The following is a 19,778-nucleotide window of genomic DNA, read 5'->3' as shown; positions in this document are numbered from 1 at the left end:
GAGAATCTCACCTATTCTTCTTACATAAAGCCAAATATGCTTTTAATATTAAATACAAGCAGCCTCCCCCTAACTATAAACCTGAATGCCCTAAATGCGGACACCCTTATGCTGACATAGTACATTGCACATGGTTCTGCCCTAAAATAGAAATTTTTGGGAAAAGGTCTCTCGACTCCTGGAGAGGTTAGGACGTGGACACCATATACGAAACCCCCTAATATATATCTTCCACTCCTTTGAAAAGAGCGATATTAGGTCCCCTAATCCCCCTAAAACTCCAGATATCCTGCATCTGACCCTGGCGGCAGCAAAAAAGGCTATCTACAACAGGTGGATATACTCCACTACACCTACTGTACAAGATGTCATAGATGAAATGCTAGACTTGTTCACCATGGATCAAACTGATACCCTATTACATAAAGAGAAAAATACAAAAAAATGTTTTAAGAAGTGGAAACCTTTTATCAAACTGACCTTCTCCCGAGAAGTAATAGATAAGCTAATGGAACCTTTCAAATATACATCCTGGTATTGCAATGAACAATTGCTTGGCACTCTAGGCCCTTTGGAAATAACTTCCTAAGAACTTCCAGGCACCATTCCTTCAAACATATCTGGATAATAGAATGGTCACACCCCTATAATGATAGAGTAAAGACTAATTGTTAAGGGGGGTGGGTGGGTTAGTGGGGATGTTATAGAAGTTTATGTTTAATTGGTTCATACTTGTTAGATTCACTACTTCCTGAACATGGATGGCCCACCCATAGAGTGGCCTCCCAATGCTCTAGTCATTCAAACTATTATACTAACCAAACCCTGATGATGATCACCTAAGGTGCTGTAACTTGACTAGGCCATTGAGCTGTAATCCTTTCCTATTCTGTATCTGAAAATTGTCTTTTCTGTTTAAATATAAAAATCTCAAATAAAATGTTTAAAAAAAAAAAAAAAGTATGCTGGAACTCAAATGTATGTATTGATCCTTTTTATCTTTCCTGCTCCAGGAAGCCATTTACTGACAGGAAAGTGTTTTATGGCTGTAATTACTTATCAATGAGGGTTATGCTATAGTCTGACCCAGTCCAACCTGGATAGAAACTCACTTGCATACCTGCTGTTTAACTCTTTCAGGCAGAGAAAGAAAAAAGGAACATAGCCTAGTTATTTGTGTGCTTGGCACTTTACATGCATATGTCTATCTCATCATGTCACCTTGGTTGTCCTTTAAAAGTAAAAGCGGGACGAATACACTATTTCTTCGAATCCGAATCTAAAAAAGGTCCTCGAATATCTCGAACCTCTCTAATCTCACGAATCCTGTACCAAAGAATTATGTGACCCATGGTATAGTTGGCTCACGTATAGGTAGTCAGACATAGGAGCTTCCCCCCCCCCCCCCCCGTATAGATGGCTAGGTAAAGGTGCTCCCAGTATAGGTAGCTAGGTAGGTAAAAGTACCTTCGGTATAGACAGCTAGGAATATTTGCCTTCAGTATACGTATCTAGGTATAGGTGCCTTCAGTATAGGTAGCTAGGTAATGGTGCCTTCAGTATAGGTAGCCAGGTATAGTTGCCCCCCGTATAGATAGCTAGGGAAAGGTGCCCCCAGTATAGGTAGCTAGTAGTGGTAGCCCCGTCCTTCGCTCTTCCCCTCCCTGCATCCTCCACTCACTCCACGCATAGATGCAAGCAGCAGCTTACCTGATCCATGCATTCCAGCGTGGAGCGCAGCCCTCTCTTCTTTCTCCTCGCTGTTCCCCTAGTGCTTGACTTCTGCTGATGATGAGATCAGCGCATTAAAGAGGAGCTGTTAGGTATAAGGTCTCAGAGAAAATAAACACATATATCAGTAGCTAAAGATTGGCTGTACTTACATTACATATGCATTTCACTGTCCACGTTTGGATTTCACAGAATTTTTATATAGTATATGCAGAGAATGATGCTCCTGACAGCCCATGGCAGGTTCCATGTTTGTGAAGCCAAATGTGTCGTCATGTCCTGCCTGCTTCCTGATCACAGAGGAGCTCGTACAGAATAACACAGTGTGCAGTGAATATTAATGAGCCATGTGGCTAGGAACAATAGCGGACTCCTGCAGTGTACTCTGCCCTGAGATTTATCTGTGCTGTGGCTGGACTGAGTTAGAAGCTGCTGAAACTTGATCCCGTCTTCTCCTTAGCAGCCGAGGGGAGGGCCCCAGAATGCTTTGCAGTATGGAATGCGGCTTGCGTCCTCCTTAGGAGCTTAGCTTTGCTGATAAGCACACATCAAATGTAAGAGAGATTTTTATCTTTAGTAATGCCTTTTTGGCTTCTGTCTAAACTGTTTAACACAGGAGAATAGAGGTTTAAATTAGCTTCTGCAGCCTGACAGTTACTCTTTAAGCAGAAACAGTCACTAGGGGATCAGTGAGGAGGGAGAGAGTTCTGCACTCCACGCTGGAATGCATAGATCAAGTAAGCTGCTGCTTGTATCTATGTGAAGGCGAGCAGCGGATGTGCGGAGATGCAGCGTTTGGATTTGTCTGATTTGAATCATGGTAAATGGTGTTGGGATTTGAATCCACACCTGGAGCTAATCCAGTCTGACCTCAGTCAGAGCACCTGATCTGCATGCTTGTTAAGGGGCTGTGGCTAAAAGTATTAGAGACACAAAATCAGCAGGAGAGTCAGGCAACGGGTATTATTTTAAAAGGAAAAATCCACATCCTTTTCAGTTTAGGTTCCCTTTAAGGGAGGATGATATAGAGGCTGCCATATTTATTATTATTTTATTTATATTTTTTATTATATTATTTTTATTTTCATCTGGATGTTTTTCTAGGTCACAGAATGAATCGTGTGCAGGTATTAGAGAACTTTTTCTGCTTTTGCCTTGGAACAAAGATAATATTTTTAGTATAGCCCATGCTGGGAATATTCCGGAATCTCAGTAGATTTGCACACGTGCCAATGATAAAAACTGTCAGTAGTGTTTTTAAAATGCCTGCTCATCTCCACATGTTTACAAATGAGCTGCTTGTTCTTCATATGTTCCACAGAGGTTTGTTAGAACAGGCTCTTGTTTCATATAGGTTTCTAGAGGAGAATTGCAAGATTAAGTCTAAATATAGGCAATATTATGATCCCTGAAAAGTACATTTAATATGCGCAAGACTGTCTATCCTAAGATGCTCTCGGAATTGAAATGGATGCCTGTGTAAAGTAGCTTTGCTGTTACTGCTTTGAAAACAGCCACAGTTTGGAATGCTGAATATTTAATATTCTCATTTACCCAGTAGTATTTAAATATTTAAATTACATCCTTGCACAGACGAGATGAATTATCTTTTTTTCCCTTTGAGAAATAGAGAAACAGATGCATCCTTACAATTGCCTTATACATTTGTCCTGTTTTCCAATCCTCTGTCGTCCTACTAATTCTTAACTAATCTTCCTATGGTTAAATGAGTAGTGCCAATGCATGAGCTGTTCTTTTATTCCCTTTCCTTTTAAATAGGACAGTCTGCACTCCAAAGCTGCTTGAAATGGCTTTGATTCTATCCCACAGTTTATAATCACAGCTGAAATGTAAAATTATATGCAATATGTAATTCTGCTTATTACTTTTTTGTATGTAAACTTATAACAACCATTAATATGTATGTGTGCAATAATCTTGCAAGTAAATTTCATTTTTTTTTTGTCTTTCATACCCTAAAGCTTACCACAAACCCAAGAGGGCAGTTGGGCATGCAGCTGAAATTTGAATGCCTGCAGGGCACTTTTACAGGAAATACTTGTCTTAGCATTGTTTTATTTTTTTCAGTTGATGGTAGGGAGAGCATAGCACAGACTCAAGGAATACAATAGGTTTTCTAATTTTCTTAACTACTTCCCCAAAAAGAGCATAGCAATTGGTGTTTGCAGGGCTGGTTCTGCACTGACCATAAAAACCTTCTGGTTTATCAAAGCAATAGGAGCTCTTCACATCCTTCTGTTCATAATACATCTATGCATTCCATTCCAATAAGCTCAACACAAGGTTATGTGGGAGGCGAGCATTCCGGATATGAATCACTGACAAAGTGGATGCCGATGGAATCTGTGTCTGTTCTCATCAGGCTGGTCACACGTAACTTTCACTAATTTACTTGCCTATCTTCTGTCCTGTCGCGTCCACCAACACTTGAACCTCTGCAGCAGAAAAGCGTTGGTATTCAGATTGGAGTACCAGCAGAACCATGGGGCTCCCCATTAGATTGGAAAGAGGATTCTCATTGGGTCAGCTGAGAGGTGGACCAATCAGAATCCTTCCTGGTGGAAGGAGGATTCCCATTGGTTTGTTGCATTCCGAAGGGGAACACCATAGGCTTCTGCCAGGAATTCGATCTGTATACAGGCACTTCTCCCCCGGCAGTGGAACGAGTGGTGGAAGAACCAGTGGCAGGTGACTAAGACAGGTATTGGCAGAAGGTATGTGAACGCACGGGGACATGTGATGTAACATTGCGTATCCAGAGCAAATCCATTGTGACTGTGCTTCCGAAACAGTGTGAATCCAACCTGAGTTTTTGCTAGCAAATTGGTACTTAATGGTTGGGAATGGATAGGATAGGGTAGAGTGACTGAGGCATGACCGTCACCATTTATATTGTCTAAAATGAATACCTTGCCCAGCCTGTAGCATAAAATATACAGCATTGCAAAAGTAGTTTTTGTGTTGCAGCTTAACCTCCTTGGCATTCAATTTCCCCATGTTTTTTGGGGGAAAAAATGGTCCAATGAATTTCAAATAATTTTCAAGCATTTTTTTTCTTACTTTTTTTAAAATATTGAATTCAATAAAAAAAAAATTGTTTGCCGCCAGATGTTGATGACACTGCATGACCGTGACATCATCAACACTGATCACCGGAACATGTCATCGCTGAGGGAGAAGCAAATCTGCAGAGGGACATAGAATAAGACACTGGGGAAGCTATCAGAGGTTAATGACAAGGGACCAGCATTCCAATGGTGAGTATAAGCCGACTCGAGTATAAGACACCCCCCATATGTCTCCCCCAGGTGCATGATGCAGAGTGTGCATTGAAAGCTAAGCTTCCAATCAGGGCAGTGTCTAGGCTAAATTGGTCCCAGAGTGAGTGTGTGAAAAATTGTGACCCCCAATCCCAGTATAGGTAGCCAGGTATAGATGCCACCAGTATAGGTAGTGAGGTTATAGGTGCCCCCAGTATAGGTAGCAAGGTTATAGGTTCCCCAGTATAAGTAGCCAAATATAGGTGCCCTTGAAATGGGTAACCAGGTATAAGTCACCACAGTATAGATAGCCAGCTATAGGTGCCCCAGTATAGGTAGCCAGGTATAGGCTCCCCAATATAGGTAGCCAGGAATCTGAGATGGGTGGTTGGAACTTTTTATCAACCCACTCTGCTCTTGTTCATTTGTTTGTAGTACAGGTGCTTGTTATAAGGGGACTATTTTGTTTGACCTCCAGCAGAAGAACTATTTCCAGTAGAACACCAGAGACTGGTCATAAAAGCATTTGTGTGGAAAATGGCACCAAGTTCTGTGTACAGGTCTATGTCTACCTTACTGAACTAAAAATCTATGGGGTCCTTACAATAGTTGTGTTGTTGGAGGAGGTCAGAAGAGTGTTCCATGCATCCATTAGGTCCCAACTTGACCAACAGCAGCAGACAATAATAATGCACAATTATGTGCAAATGTGTCCAGTAGCAGCCTTTAGGGCTCGTTCACACTAGAGGTGTTTTTGGCCAAATTTGAGAGAGAGAGTTATGATACTTTTCATGCATTCAGGTTACACAGCAAACTTCTCTACATGTACTTGTTTTGGGTATATTGGGCGCAAATTATTTGCCCATTGCTGTTTCAAAGGTGAAAAAGGTCACATGACAAATTAATATACACACTACACACAATATATTTGTATTGCAAAATAAAAGGAAACCATATTTGGGGAACAAACATTGTAAGGAAAGAAAATCCACTTTACCTTGGGATAGTCATCATCAGGATGAGCCCTGAGGTCTTGATATATGGACCGGAACTGATCCTTCCAATGTCGGGTGACATTCACAGGATGTACCCAGAACCTACGAGGCCTGGATCTCTTCCTCATGAAGCCAAATGCAGCTATCAGAATCACCAGCTCCTCTGCCATCACTAACTCCTCACTACAAACCCATAAGGCATTGCAGGTACCACTCCCCTTATATAATTCATTTGCAATTATTTTAATTTATAGGTCCTTTTCCCTGTAAAAATAAGGCCTAGGACTCTTAGAAAAGCGCAAACGCCTAAAAAAAGGTTTAAAAAAACCCATACTAAAAACGGCCACTACACGGAAATCGCTGGAAAACGCTTTACAAAAACTCGTCAAAAAAAGCCACACGCGGACGCAACGCAATGTGAACAAGGCCTCATGGTCGTTTTAATAGTAAGAAATCAGCAATGGCAGTGACTGAGTAGCTTAGTTGGTCCTGAATGCCTTGCAATTCCAAAACACTGAAGATTGTGACGCTGATTGTGTCCTAGGGATAGTAAGGCACTTTCTGAACCATTTACACAATGGGGATGATTCACAAAGCTTTTTCATCTGTTTTCACTTTATCTACGTTACATTTTTAAGCTCCCAAAGAGCAAAACAAATATATAATTATTTTTATTAATTAGGTGAAAAATAAGTAATTTAGAAGTTTTGTGAATTGACTTCGTCTAGGACAGGTTTGGGCCATTTTAGTAGATTGCGTCAAAGTATTCCAATACTCTTCCGAGTTGTGTTTACCTATTTCTTTGTTGACCTCTATTGGTGTACATTTATATCCTGTTACATACCCAGACATTTTTTGAACATAAAAGGCTAAGCAGGGCATGTCTAAACATTTGACCACCTTGCAAATTAAACACTTAAGCCCAACTGGATGAACATTCTCGTCCAGTTGGGCTGCGCACACTCCCGCGGGCCATGTGCTCTCCCGCCACCGACAGTTAGCCCAGCGATCAATAAAAGGGATTATAGATCTCTTTCATTGATCGAAGCCCCCCCCCCACAGAACAGCAGACGCTGCGGTTTTTCTGAGTTTCAAAAAGTTCCTCCTCTTCATTCTTCTTCCTGGAAGCGTACAATCACGCTTCCAGGACTTTTCCACTGTGGCCATTTTACATTTATAATTATGCATGTCAAAGGAGTATACTAATATAATTTTTTAAATCATGGGCTTGTAAATAGTGATGAACACAAATTGAAAAAATGCACCCTTATTTCCAAATAAAATATCGGCGCCATACATTGCGATAGGGACATAATTTAAACAGTGTAATAAGGGGGACAAATGGGCAAATAAAATACATGGGTTTTAATTATGGTAGCATGTATTAATTTCAAACTATAATGGCCAAAAACTGAGAAATAATGATTTTTTCCATTTCTTTCTTAATATTCCTGTTAAAATGATGGATTTAGAATAAAATAATTCTTAGCAAAATGTATCACCCAAAGAAAGCTTAATTGGTGGCGGAAAAAACAAGATATAGACCAAAAATGTATTGTGGTGAGAAAGTTATTGGAAAATGAATGGGAGGTGAAAGTTGCTCAGATGCAACAAAGTAAACAACTCTTCGGGCTTAAGTGGTTAAAAGGAACATCTTCACTCAAAGACCAATTAAGTTTCTGAATAAAGCCATTGTAATTGTTAATCTTCAACTTGGCTTTTTTTCCTAACGCTCTGTGCAGTGGCACCCACACTGTGAGAGGGATGTATCATACAGTAAGTTCTTCCAGAGTGGAAATCATTGGAGAACTTATGCTTGTGCAGATCTGTGGCAAACGTTTGTAAGTTTTGCTTGATTTGGGATGAAAAATGTTTGTATTGCGATAAAGTTCACTCAGTAGGAGGATCCAGTAAGACAAAGTTACGTTTTTATATTTCTTAAAAATAAAACAAACCTTGTCCAGGTTTTCATGATAATTTATAATTTTAAACAAAGTATAACCTTTATAAACATGCACTGTTAATCAAGTTTACAACAGTTAATGTGTTGCATAAACAATCAGAAGGCAGAGGGCTAATAGGGGAACAAGCTTTCTCACTCAGCAGCAGCAGCAGAGTAAGTTGGGGTCACCAACTAGGTGTTCTGTATATCCGTACTGTCTTCACAATTCTCTGCACAAAGCTGCAACCTTTTTTTTTTGGGGGGGGGGGGGGCAGGTAACGAACAATATATATTTCTAGTGTTTTTTGTTTTAGATTTAAATGTGTAATGAGGTTGTTGAGAATAATAAGTGTTGGAGTTAGTTTAGAGACATCCACAGAGTCTCTTTCAAACTCTGGTTTTGACCCCACCCCTAATTTTAGATTGCTGTATCTGAAAAAGGTGTCATGACCATGTACTCTGTAAAGTGTTGTGAAAAAGTCAGTGCAATCTAAATACACAATAAAGCCATCTGTTGTCTTTCTGGCTCTGAATACCAATACATGGAACAGAAGGTAGGACATATTTATCAATTACAGTTCTCTGTGAACAGTGAGATGATTGACACCTCTGAATATGGAGAAAGTGCCCTTATTCTGTCTCCTATATCATCAAAGCCAATCTACGTTCCTTCTTTCATATGTGTCACTATCTTTATCTGTTGTTGTGTCTGCACACCTGTCTGCATACTGGGAAATGTTACTGGCATAGAAGATTTACACAGAATTGTAAACTGTTGGATTATGACTTGCTCATGTACTTTTAGCTTGTGATAATGTAATACAATTACAAGCCAAGTATGCATCAGCGAATGCTCTATTATTCAGCTATAACGACACAGGTTTTTTTCAGCAATGTTATTTTTTCTCTACTCACATACTCATGATTTGTCATGCAGCAGAGGGGGTCCAACCTTGGTCCACTGTCTCTGGCCGCAGCGCTCCACACCACATCCTCCTGACACTTCCTACTATCGGTTGTTAAAACTGAATTTTGCTCATCCTCACTTATCAGGTGGTGTAGTGTCTAGTTCAGCAGTCCTGTTCCGCGCCCATTATTATATCTAAAGGTAGCCATGAGCTAATAGATTTTTTTTGATAGATTAGCTTTAAATGTTGAATCTTTAGAAAATGTATTCCAGCTATGGCATCTTCAATTGCATATAGATCTGAAAAGTTTTTTTTAGTTTTGTTAACTACTGTAATCCAACAACTGTTGCTAAGAGTGCAAGGAGGCCATAAACCAACAGCAGTGACGTGAGATTAAAGTTCTATATACTGTAGCTTTGTCCTATAATAGATAGTACAAAGCTTGCAGCTATGGGATCCAAAGAAGACAATATTTCTGCTGAAATCTTGTCAAAAATGTAACAATGCAGAGTGGTAGAACAGGTAGGTGAACCTTTGTGTGATCTGTCTCTTATTAAGGCGGACCTGAACTCCTCTCTGCTCTAAAAGATACACAACAGCATAAAAACCTTTAAAGAAAAATGTTACTTTATTAAAGCAGATATAAATCCTACAATAAATCTGCAGTATATCTACTTCCTGCTTTAATGGAAGCAAGCATATTGTTAAAATACTGTGCTTTTAAATTAGCCTCTCTGCCATGGCAGTCAGCTGACACAGCTAAGGGATCAAGTAACAATTTGTAATTGGTCACAGATGAGGGGGAATTAGACAGGCTAAACTCTCTAAATACATACAGGGTGCAATTTAAAATGTTTACCTTCTGTCCTGTGCAAGAGTTCAGGTCCTCTTTAAATAGTGTATGGTGACTTTAAGTAACTGCGTCAAAAGTGTTGTGATTGAATGATTGCAAGATAAAGTCTGACTCTTGCTGGACTTTTTTTCTGGCAGATTTAAAAAAAATATATATTTTATTACGCAAGGCACATAACGTTCATCAAACAGACTGTGTCATAAAGAATCAACTGTGTACCACAATCGGCTTCTAGAAAGGAAGTACACTTTTATATTTCCATCATCTCATAATTATATGCAGTTCCATGTGTCAGAATATACCCATCCCTGAAAGTAAATCTCCTGTAAGATGACTGTTTGAAGTACTCCATTTCTAGAAACGGTCAATTTCCAAAACGATTACTTGTCAGGTTTGTTATTTATTAGAATGTAGTCCTATATATCAACCCTGGTTAGCTGCTATTAGAGATGCACAGGTTGACATCTTCCTTCTTCAAACATTATAGCTTGTTGGAGTTTTTGCAGAATCAGCGTTAAAGTAAACTGATCAATATCTGGTTTCTTTTGTTAAGGCTAAAACTCATGAATGTAGCAAATCGCCTTTAACTACAGTAGCTTCTATTTAATTTTAACAATGGTAGATGGATTTGGCTAAATGAATTTAATACTGTAAGAAAGTAAATATGGTAAAATGGCAAAATGGAAGCAGATTGGGGGCATGACCAGACGTACCTATAATTAAGCCGCTGGGAAAGTTGGGCGCAAGGTAAAGCTGAAAAATAGCTCATTTTGCTCCTGCACAAGTCCCATCAATGTCAATAACCCCAGCTATAGCTGGCGACCAAATTATGCTGTTTTTATAGTAAGTAGTAAGTAAGTAGTCCCTCTTGTGACGGCGCCCAAATTACTGTCTGAGAGCTGCTTTAGCCATAACTCCTATTACTGCTTTAGCCGAAATTCCTGGCTCTGCTTTTACTGGCTTCAATGACAAGGCTTAAGCTCAATCTTTCATATAGCTATCCTAAAAGTACCCGGTTTTTATGATCCTTCCATATCCCTTTTGAAAGACACAAGACAAAGAACATTTATATTGCGCTTTTCTCCTCGAACTCAAAGTGCCAGAGCCGCAGACAACTAGGACATGCTCTGTAGGCAGTAGCAGTGTTAGGGACTTTTGCCTAAGGTCTCCTACTGAATAGGCGCTGGCTTATTGAACAGGAAGAGCCGAGATCCAAACCCCCAAGTTAGCCAGATGTGCTTTTTTATATCCCCCCTCTCCCATAGTTGGCCATATGTGCCTCTGTACCCCTCCCCAGCCCTACTCTCCTGTGTCAGAGGCAGAGCCCTTATCCAGAACACCAGTAAGAGGATGTTTTAATTAGGGATCTCGTACATCCAGTCAGCGTGATTTCCAGATCCATTGTGGAGCTCATGACATACTTATTTTTATTTAAAATAAATGTACCTTATAAAATAAATGTAACTTACAGTATAAATGTAGCTTAGCTATAACTTTAGGCTTTGGAGTTTTAAATAAGAAAGGAAACAAGAATTTACAGGACTCATTGAATTCATCTGTCTGAGATGTTGCTTCTGTGTTTGTATGCAAAGTCTTTGATACTTCACTATGGACTCTTTCCTTGCTTATACGGACCTACAAGTTTTAATTTGAAGCCTCATGGATCAAAATCTGTTTTTTTTCCTGTATCTCCTAGGAGACAAGGTAGGTATATTTCTATTTTCCTTGTTCTTTTGGTATAAACTTTACATCTTTTAATGAAAAATTGTACACAATCACAAAATAATGCTCGTTATGATTTGCCTTCTTAACCACTTTGCGTCCCTGGGGTTTTCCTCCTTAAAAACCAGAGCAATTTTCTACATTTCACACTCCTCCCATTCATTAGCCATTAACTTTATCACAACTTATCACACATAAATGATCTATACCTTGTTTTTTTCGCCACCAATTAGGCTTTCTTTGGGTGGTACTTTTTTGGTAAGAATTATCTTATTTTGTATGGATTTTAATAAGGTAATAAGGGGAAAAACTGAAAAACTAATTATTTCTCAGTTTTTAACCATAATAGTTTGAAAATAATAAGTGCTACTGTAGATTAAACCCACACATTTGATTTGCCCGTTTGTCCTGGTTATTACAGTGATTAAAGTATGATCCCAGTACAATGTATGGCGACAATATATTATTTGGAAATAAAGGTCCATTTTTTTCCATTTTGTGTCTTTGGGTTTTTCTTTAATTGATGTGCCACTTTTTATCCTCCCAACCCCCAAGTTAGCCAGATGTGCTTTTTTATATCCCCCCTCTCCCATAGTTGGCCATATGTGCCTCTGTACCCCTCCCCAGCCCTAGATGTGCCTCTGTAACCCCCCAATAAGCCAGAGGTGCATGTTTACCCCTCCCCCCCACATAGCCAGATGTGGGTTTTTTTTATTACCCCCTTCCCCTGTTCATTGCCCCTTTATCCCTCCCCCATTGATAGTCAACTGTGTGCCCCTTTCGTTTAAACCTCCCCATAGATAGCAAGGTGTTGGCCCTTTAAGATGCCCCCAAATGCCAGATGTTCTCCTCCCCCCCCCCCCCCCCCTCAGAGTTGAGCGCAGGAAAGTTTTACAAGTAACAATCTCTCACCTGGCCTTGTTCCACCGGCGATCACGATCTCTTCCCTGCAGTACCGCTGGCAGCCTCACTATGCTTACCGGATCGGGTCCTGGCTTGATGACGTCATCAAGCCGGGACCCGATTCATTCAGCATTAGTGAGGCTGACAGCGGGACTGCAGGGAGAGGATTGTGATCGCCGCAGGAACAAGGCCAGGTAAAGATTGTTACATCGAAATCCTCCATGCTGCCCGATCGCAGCATGGAGGGGGAGGGGGGTGGGGAGATCGGAAGCCCCGGGAAGGGATGCTTATGTAGTGTAGTTAGGGGGTGGGGGATTAATGAGCCCAGGAGCATGCTAGCACTCCCGCTGTGCTCATTAAATGAAAGAAACTTATATTCACGTCGGGTGGCTTTCAGGAGCCACTTGAAACCACGTGAATATACTGTATGCAAGATGTAAACTGGTTAAAGGACGTCCGAGGTGAAAATAAACCGATGATGAAAACATTTGTATCTATCATCAGTCTCCTAAAAATGACTTTTTTTCGATATCCCACAGTTTATTTTATATTTAAATCTAGTTTTTAAGTTTTTACTGTTTCATTGTCTCTGCTCAATGACACCTTCATTGAAGTATGCCAGAGCTCAAATCTATGAATTATTGATCCTTTTTTATCTCTTTCCAGCTCTCAGAAGCCATTTACTGACAGGAAAGTGTTTTATGGCTGTAATTTCTTATCCGTGAGGGTCTGACCTAGTCTGACCTGGTCCCGACCCAGGCAGAGACTGTCACTTGCATACTCTGTTTAATTTTTTTTCAGGCAGAGAAAGAAAAAATGGAACACAGCATAGTTATTTGTGTGCTTGGCACGCAAAATGTTCACTTAAAGCTGAATTATCACAAGTACCTTCTGTTTTAAGAAGGCAAATCACAACAAACATTGCTTTTTAGTAGGAGGGCTTTTCGGTCTCTTTTAGTCCCCTATACTTTCCTAGGGGTTTGGCTCACCCCGAGCTGCTTGGTTGATTCACAAAATAAATCACTGGCTTTCAATTTCAGTGTAGTTTGCCTTCTTAAAGCGGAATATAACCCAGCATTTCATCTTTGCTCTAAAACATTATTTACAGCATATTATATGCAACCAGCATTTTTGTTTTACTAGACCAGCATTTGAAGGGTTTAAACACAGAGCTTGAAAGTTCAGTGCAGTGAAATGTGGATGCATCCAAAGTTGTAGATTATGTCTTGTGTTCACTTAAATGTATCAAGTGAGGAATGTGACACATTAGGCTTGATTCACAAAAGAGTGCTAACTGTTAGCACGGCCGTTTTTCGTTACCGGTTTTGCGTGAAAATTCGCGTTAGCGCACAAAAACTATAACGATTTCGCACGAAAATGTTTAATTGCGCGTGAAAATTATGGCCGTGCTAACAGTTAGCACTCTTTTGTGAATCAAGCCCATTCTCTGTCTGTGGAGAAGCAGCTCCACACAGACAGAGATTCAAAGCATGTCTGCCTTCAATACATAATGAATAAAACCAGTTATTAATCAAATGTAAAGTCAGCTCAGAAAGCAAAAAACTGTACTTTTGTGAACCTATAATTTCTAAATAAATAATACTTATGCCTAAATGCAAATATGATAACCGTATGGCATATAAAAAGTAGGAAAACATGTTTTTATTGAATATTAGGTCAGGGTTTTAAACCGCTTTAAAGCAGTAGATATTAGCGATAATTCAGCTTTAAAGAGGAGCTGTTCGGTATAAGGTCTCAGAGAAAGAAAAAAACATATATCAGTAGCTAAATATTGGCTGTACTTACATTACATATGCATTTCACTGTCCACGTTTGGATTTCACTGAATTTTTATATAGTACTTGCAGAGACTGATGCTCCTGACAGCTCATGGCAGGTTCCATGTTTGTCTGTCTTGTATGAAGCCAATTGTGATGTAATATCCTCCCTTACCTTGCTTCCTGATGATTCGACTCACAAAAAAGATCAGGATCGTAAGGTGATCTTTAACAAGTGGATCTACCCCAGCACACCTACGGTGTGGGACGTAAAAGAAGAACTTAATCACCTTTTCCATCAAGACAAACTAGAGGCTATCTTCCATAAAGCTAAAAGGACAAATAACTTCTTCAAAAAATGGCAACTCTACATCTTGGCATCTCACTCTGATGACGAACTTCGCAAATTAATGGAACACTTTATCTACACTAAGTGGTACCTCACAGAGAAACTGCAGGGTACTCTGGGTGACCTTGAGGTTCCCCCAACAGCACTATAATAAGGTTAACCTCAGAGATGACAGATGGGAGGAGGGAGTGGGGGGGGGGTCTGGATTGGGGCTAGGTTATAGGGGAACAAAGATACCCACCATGTTTTGCCATCTCCTGAACGGATAACTGTTTACTATGAATAATGCTACCTGCAATGCATATCTGTTAATTGATCTATCTGTTCAGGATGTACAAAAGTTGTCTTTACTCTCTGTTTCCTGGCTCTGCTGGGGTGAAAATAAAAATTTTGTTTTAAAAAAGATCAGGATCAAAGATCCTAATGGTTCATGATCCAGACAACACTACTGTGCAGTGAATATTAATTAGCCATGTGGCTAGGGACAATAGCAGACTCATGCAGTATACTCTAACGGTACATGTGCCCTGTGAACAGCACATTGATTTTTCAGTACTGTGAGTTGGGCTGCGTTACAAGCTGCTGTAACATGAGCCTGTAACTTCTCACTGTGAAAGCAGCCTTAGGGCGGGATAGGGAAATGAAGAGGAGGACCAAAGGAGTGCAGTGGGGAGAAGACGCAGACCCAGAATGCTTTGCAGTATCTGTAATGCGGCCTGCCGGCCTCCTTAGGAGCTTGGGAATATAGAGGCTTGCTGTTCAGTAAACATCAAAGTAAGAGAGATTTTTAACTTCAGTATTGCCTTTTTGGCTTCCTTCTAAACTGTTTAACGCAGGAGAATAGAGGTTTAAATTAGCTTTTGCAGCCTGACAGTTACTCTTTAAGTGAGTGACTGGTCCACCACAATGCATCACTACTGAATATGCAGATTATCTGTTTATGCCCCGGGAGCTAGGCTTACATCCAGAACCGCTGGTATAGACCAAGCTTATAAAATTTACAGAGCCACATCAACCAACATGCAGACAGCCTGTTTCAGACTGTTAGTCCTCATCAGTGCATGGTAGAGATTGATATGGCTTGATGGGATAAGACTTGGACCAGTACAACAGAATACCCGACTATAGTCGTCCAGCTAGACACTGCTCAAGTCTAACTGGACGCGTATACGCCTCCTGTATTATAGCAGTAGGTGTCCAGAGGTTTTTCTGTGCTGATCAGGGGCCATGTCCATTCATAATAAGGTCACAAAACGAAAGCATAAAAAAGAAAAGTTAAACACTTCCTGGAAAATCAAGGTAGTGTTTCTAGCACCATCTAGTGGCAAAAAAGTGAGGTTACACACATTTTTTATAAAAAATAATACAATGAATTCCTTCCAAAGCCATCTCCCTCCTCCCCACCCCAGTTACCAAACAATCACATAAAAAAAACTATTAAAAAAAATCCATAAATAGTTGCCATAGCTTTTTTAATATGTCGTGAGGGTATATTACTGTTATTTCAGAACATAAGGGCTTGCTATTGACCGTACTCAAAAGCGGTGAGCCCCGCTAATCGGCTCAGTGACATCAGTCTGGGTCTACTGTGCATGCGCGGGAGGTCTGCGCGTGCGCAGTAAACCCAGACTGGCATCAGAGCCTGTTACCAGGGCTCACCGCGACTGAACAGCAGACCGCAGAAGGACAGCGTAGGACTTAGAAGAGTTTATGGGGCGGGAGGAAGCCCTGGGTAAGTATCAGAGCGTTAGTTTACTTCATCTCTGAGTCTCTTTAAATGTTGTGATAGCCGTGACTAATGGGCAAATAAAATGTGTGGGTTTTATTGATAGTAGCATTGCTTATTTTAAAACTATAGGGGATGAAGTTGGAGAAATAGTGTATTTTTTCATTATTTTTCTTGTTTTTGCCTATAAAATACATAGAAAATAAGTAATTGCTGAAAACACATATTGCCCACAAAAAGCCTAATTTGTGGCAAAAAAAAATAAATAGATCTAGATCATTCACGTGTGAGAAGCAGTGATAAAGTTATGGCCAAATGAATGGGAGGAGTGCTGACAGGTGAAAATGGCTTTTGACGTTAAGGGTAAAATGGACTGTAGGCTGAAATGGTTAATTGAAATGCAAGGTCCTTATTCATAATGTGCATAAGTATTTTGTATTCAAAGACCAACTCCAAACAAAACTTATAATTTTTGTTTTCATACTCATTATTTATGTAGCTGTATAGCTCTTCAGGCTGCCCAGCAAGGCAAGACAGGAGATTATACGCATAGCCAGGAAGCCGACAGAGCTTCACAGCTTTGGGCGCTGCAGATGTGTTGTCACGGCAACACAGGACATGTACAGTTTACTTTCTGCTGTCTGCGGCTGTTCTGCTGCTGGCCTTATTACATCTGCAGTGTCCTCTCTGTGAGGATTTGCCACAGATCAACTGCAGAGGACTATGTGATGGTTTAGTATAACGGCAGGGGCACAAATGCTACTAGAATCAGGGATATTCAAAGATGGTTTGCTTTATAAAAGCAAAAAAATTTGCTTATTTCATGGTCTATATTTACTTGGTATTGCCTTAGATTTGTCAAGCGTCACTTTATAACAGGTTTATTGTGCCATAATTTTATGAACTTCAGATATGTTTTGTTTGCTGCGTAGCACTATTCCTTATGAACAATGCATAGAAGTTAAAAAGTCATTTTTATGATTTTTTACATAGGATGTACTTTAAAGATAACACCATGGTCTTTGCAGCTCAAATGTAAATGTAATATTTAAAAGGAAATAAATATGGCAGCCTCCATATCCCTCTCACTTCATTTGTCCTTTTAAGGCGATAGTAACATTGCAACTTTCAGTGTTTAATTGTGGCCATGACCTTCTCACTGCTATTTGTTTATGGGCCAAAACATTTTTCCGCATTGCCTTACTCTACATTGCAGAGGTTGCCATGAGAGTGTCTAAATGCCCAATTTACATGCTTTGTGGAAAAAAATTTGCTGTGAACCCAGACTAACTAACTTGTGCATCTGATAACGTCTGCAAGACAGGATATTAATACATTTTCCCATACACTATGGCTACTTGAATGCCTAGTCTAGAGAAGCAGCGCGATCATTGTGAAGAATAAAAAAGTTTCCCAGTCTCCCTGAACTTCCTGCAAGCGTACTTACTACACTTGCAGGACGCATTTACAAAAAATTACTGTGGCCAAATAGTAAAACTACAGTCATAAGCATTTTTCATATACAAATACATTATTTTACATTATAAAGTAACTCCTTAACGCCCACACTCCCCAATTGTTACCATTTTATTTTATTTTTTTGTAATAAAAAAAAAATTACAATAAAAAAAAAAAATAGTTACCTTAGGGACTGAACTCTCAAAATATTTATATCAAGAGGGTATAACACTGTTACTTTATAAACTATGGGCTTGTAATTAGGGATGGACACAAAACTGAAAAAAATGCACCTTTATTTCCAAATAAAATATTGGCGCCAAACATTGTGATAGGGACATAATTTAAATGGTGTAATAACCGGGACAAATGGGCAAATACATTTCATGGATTTTAATTACAGTAGCATGCATTATTTAAAAACTATAATGGCCGAAAACTGAAAAATTATTTTTTTCCCACATTTTTTCCTATTTTCCCATTAAAACACATTTAGAATAAAATAATTCTTGGCATAATGTCCCACCTAAATAAAGCCTAATTGGTGGTGAAAAAAACAAGATATAGTTCATTTCATTGCGATAAGTAATGATAAAGTTTTAGACGAATGAATGGAAGGAGCTCTGAAAGGTGAAAATTGCTCTGGTGCTCTAGGGGTAAAACCCCTCAGTGGTGAAGTGGTTAAAGTTTAAAAGTGTATTGTTTTGTATAAATGTACTTTATTTTAATATTTTTGAAAGCTCCTGAAACATGCATTATTTTGTGTTTGTCGTCCTTCAAAAGTGAGTAACTTATTAATATGCAGCATGTTTTGTACATAATGTATCATGAATTTCTATTTAAAGTTTGGCTTGACTCTCATGAACATAAAAACATTTTCTTCCAGGGCACATAGTAATGTAAAGAATTTTTAAACATCACTAACTTTTCTTTTCCATTGTTTGTTCTTTATCCGAAGCCATTGTTTTTTTATCCCAAGCCAGAGCTTGCAGAAACTGAACTGAATGTTTCTGCACGTGGGCTATGAACATTTGCCATTGATTATTCCCTGTATGAATAGAAAATACTTTTCACACAGGGATAGGATGCAGACATTATAATTTGGAACAGGTACATCAACAAACTATGGACTGTTACCATAGCTGCAGGAAAGCATAATTTAGCATGTTCCCAAATCAATGCTGGCTGCAGATTAAGCTGGAAAACTAATTTAAATACCAATAAAATGCAAAATAGCTTGCGTATAAATGCAATATACAGTATCATAGTTTATTGAAAGTGGAGATATATTTCACAAAAATGCATTATAGAACTTCACCTATAGATGGCAGTGGAAGATAGGATACCAATATATATACATGTATGTTGCGAATTTCAAGCCTTGCCTGTATACTGTGTGGAGAAAGCATGATCACTGGCGCAGTGCATCACATTAAGGAAATTCCTCATCTGAGAGAAGTTTTAATAGCTGGACAATTCATAAGTATTTTCTGGCAATCAGTAGTAAGCATGCCACATCTTGAATATTTTTACAGATTTATTAGTAGAATTTGCTTCATGTTTATCTTTGGAATGGGTATCTGGATAAAGCTCACAAATGCCTTTTGTAAAAAACTTGTGGGAAGTGTAGCGCACTGATACTTGCTATTATAATATAAAATAAGGCTCTCCTGTCTCTGTTTCATGCTTTTGCTGTCTGTTTATAAATATAACGTCTTACATATCACGCTTTTCCTCATCAGTATCTCTCATTTCATTATATTCATTTACAATAAAACCTTGGATTGAGAGTAACTTGGGTTAAGACCGTTTTGCTATACAAGCAAAAATGATTGTGAAATTTGACTTGATGTACAAGCAACATCTTCATATACAAGCAAATAATAAGTATACATGCGTCACATCATCACAACTGAGACGATAGTTCTTCTCCCTTTGGCATTGCAGGATTGTACTTAAAGCGGAATTGCCATCTGTTGAGCTCATCCCAACTTTTTTTTTGTGGCTTTAACACAGAACTTATCCATTGACAGTAGCATTTGCCTATTTTTGAGGATTTCATGGAAATGTGACTTTGCAGTCTCTACACTCAGATTAAAGCGGAATATAACCCTGCATTTCAACTTTGCCCT

General features: G+C 39.3%; 1 protein-coding gene across 3 annotated transcripts in view; it reads left to right on the top strand.

The window, feature by feature from the left end:
* The window catches only part of LRIG2 (leucine rich repeats and immunoglobulin like domains 2), a 172,260-nt gene that overhangs the window by 106,567 nt on the left and 45,915 nt on the right, over positions 1 to 19,778 (top strand). For all 3 annotated transcript variants that reach the window (XR_011026381.1, XR_011026382.1, XR_011026383.1), the window contains exon 19: positions 4,861 to 5,009. The gene's annotated coding sequence lies outside the window, so the exon portion shown is untranslated. The remainder of the gene's footprint in view (positions 1 to 4,860; positions 5,010 to 19,778) is intronic.

This window comes from Hyperolius riggenbachi, chromosome 2 (genome assembly GCF_040937935.1).
Source record: "Hyperolius riggenbachi isolate aHypRig1 chromosome 2, aHypRig1.pri, whole genome shotgun sequence".
Classification (NCBI taxonomy): Eukaryota; Metazoa; Chordata; class Amphibia; order Anura; family Hyperoliidae; genus Hyperolius; species Hyperolius riggenbachi.
Note: the sequence above shows the minus strand (reverse complement) of the source record. Positions and strands in the feature narration are given on the sequence as shown.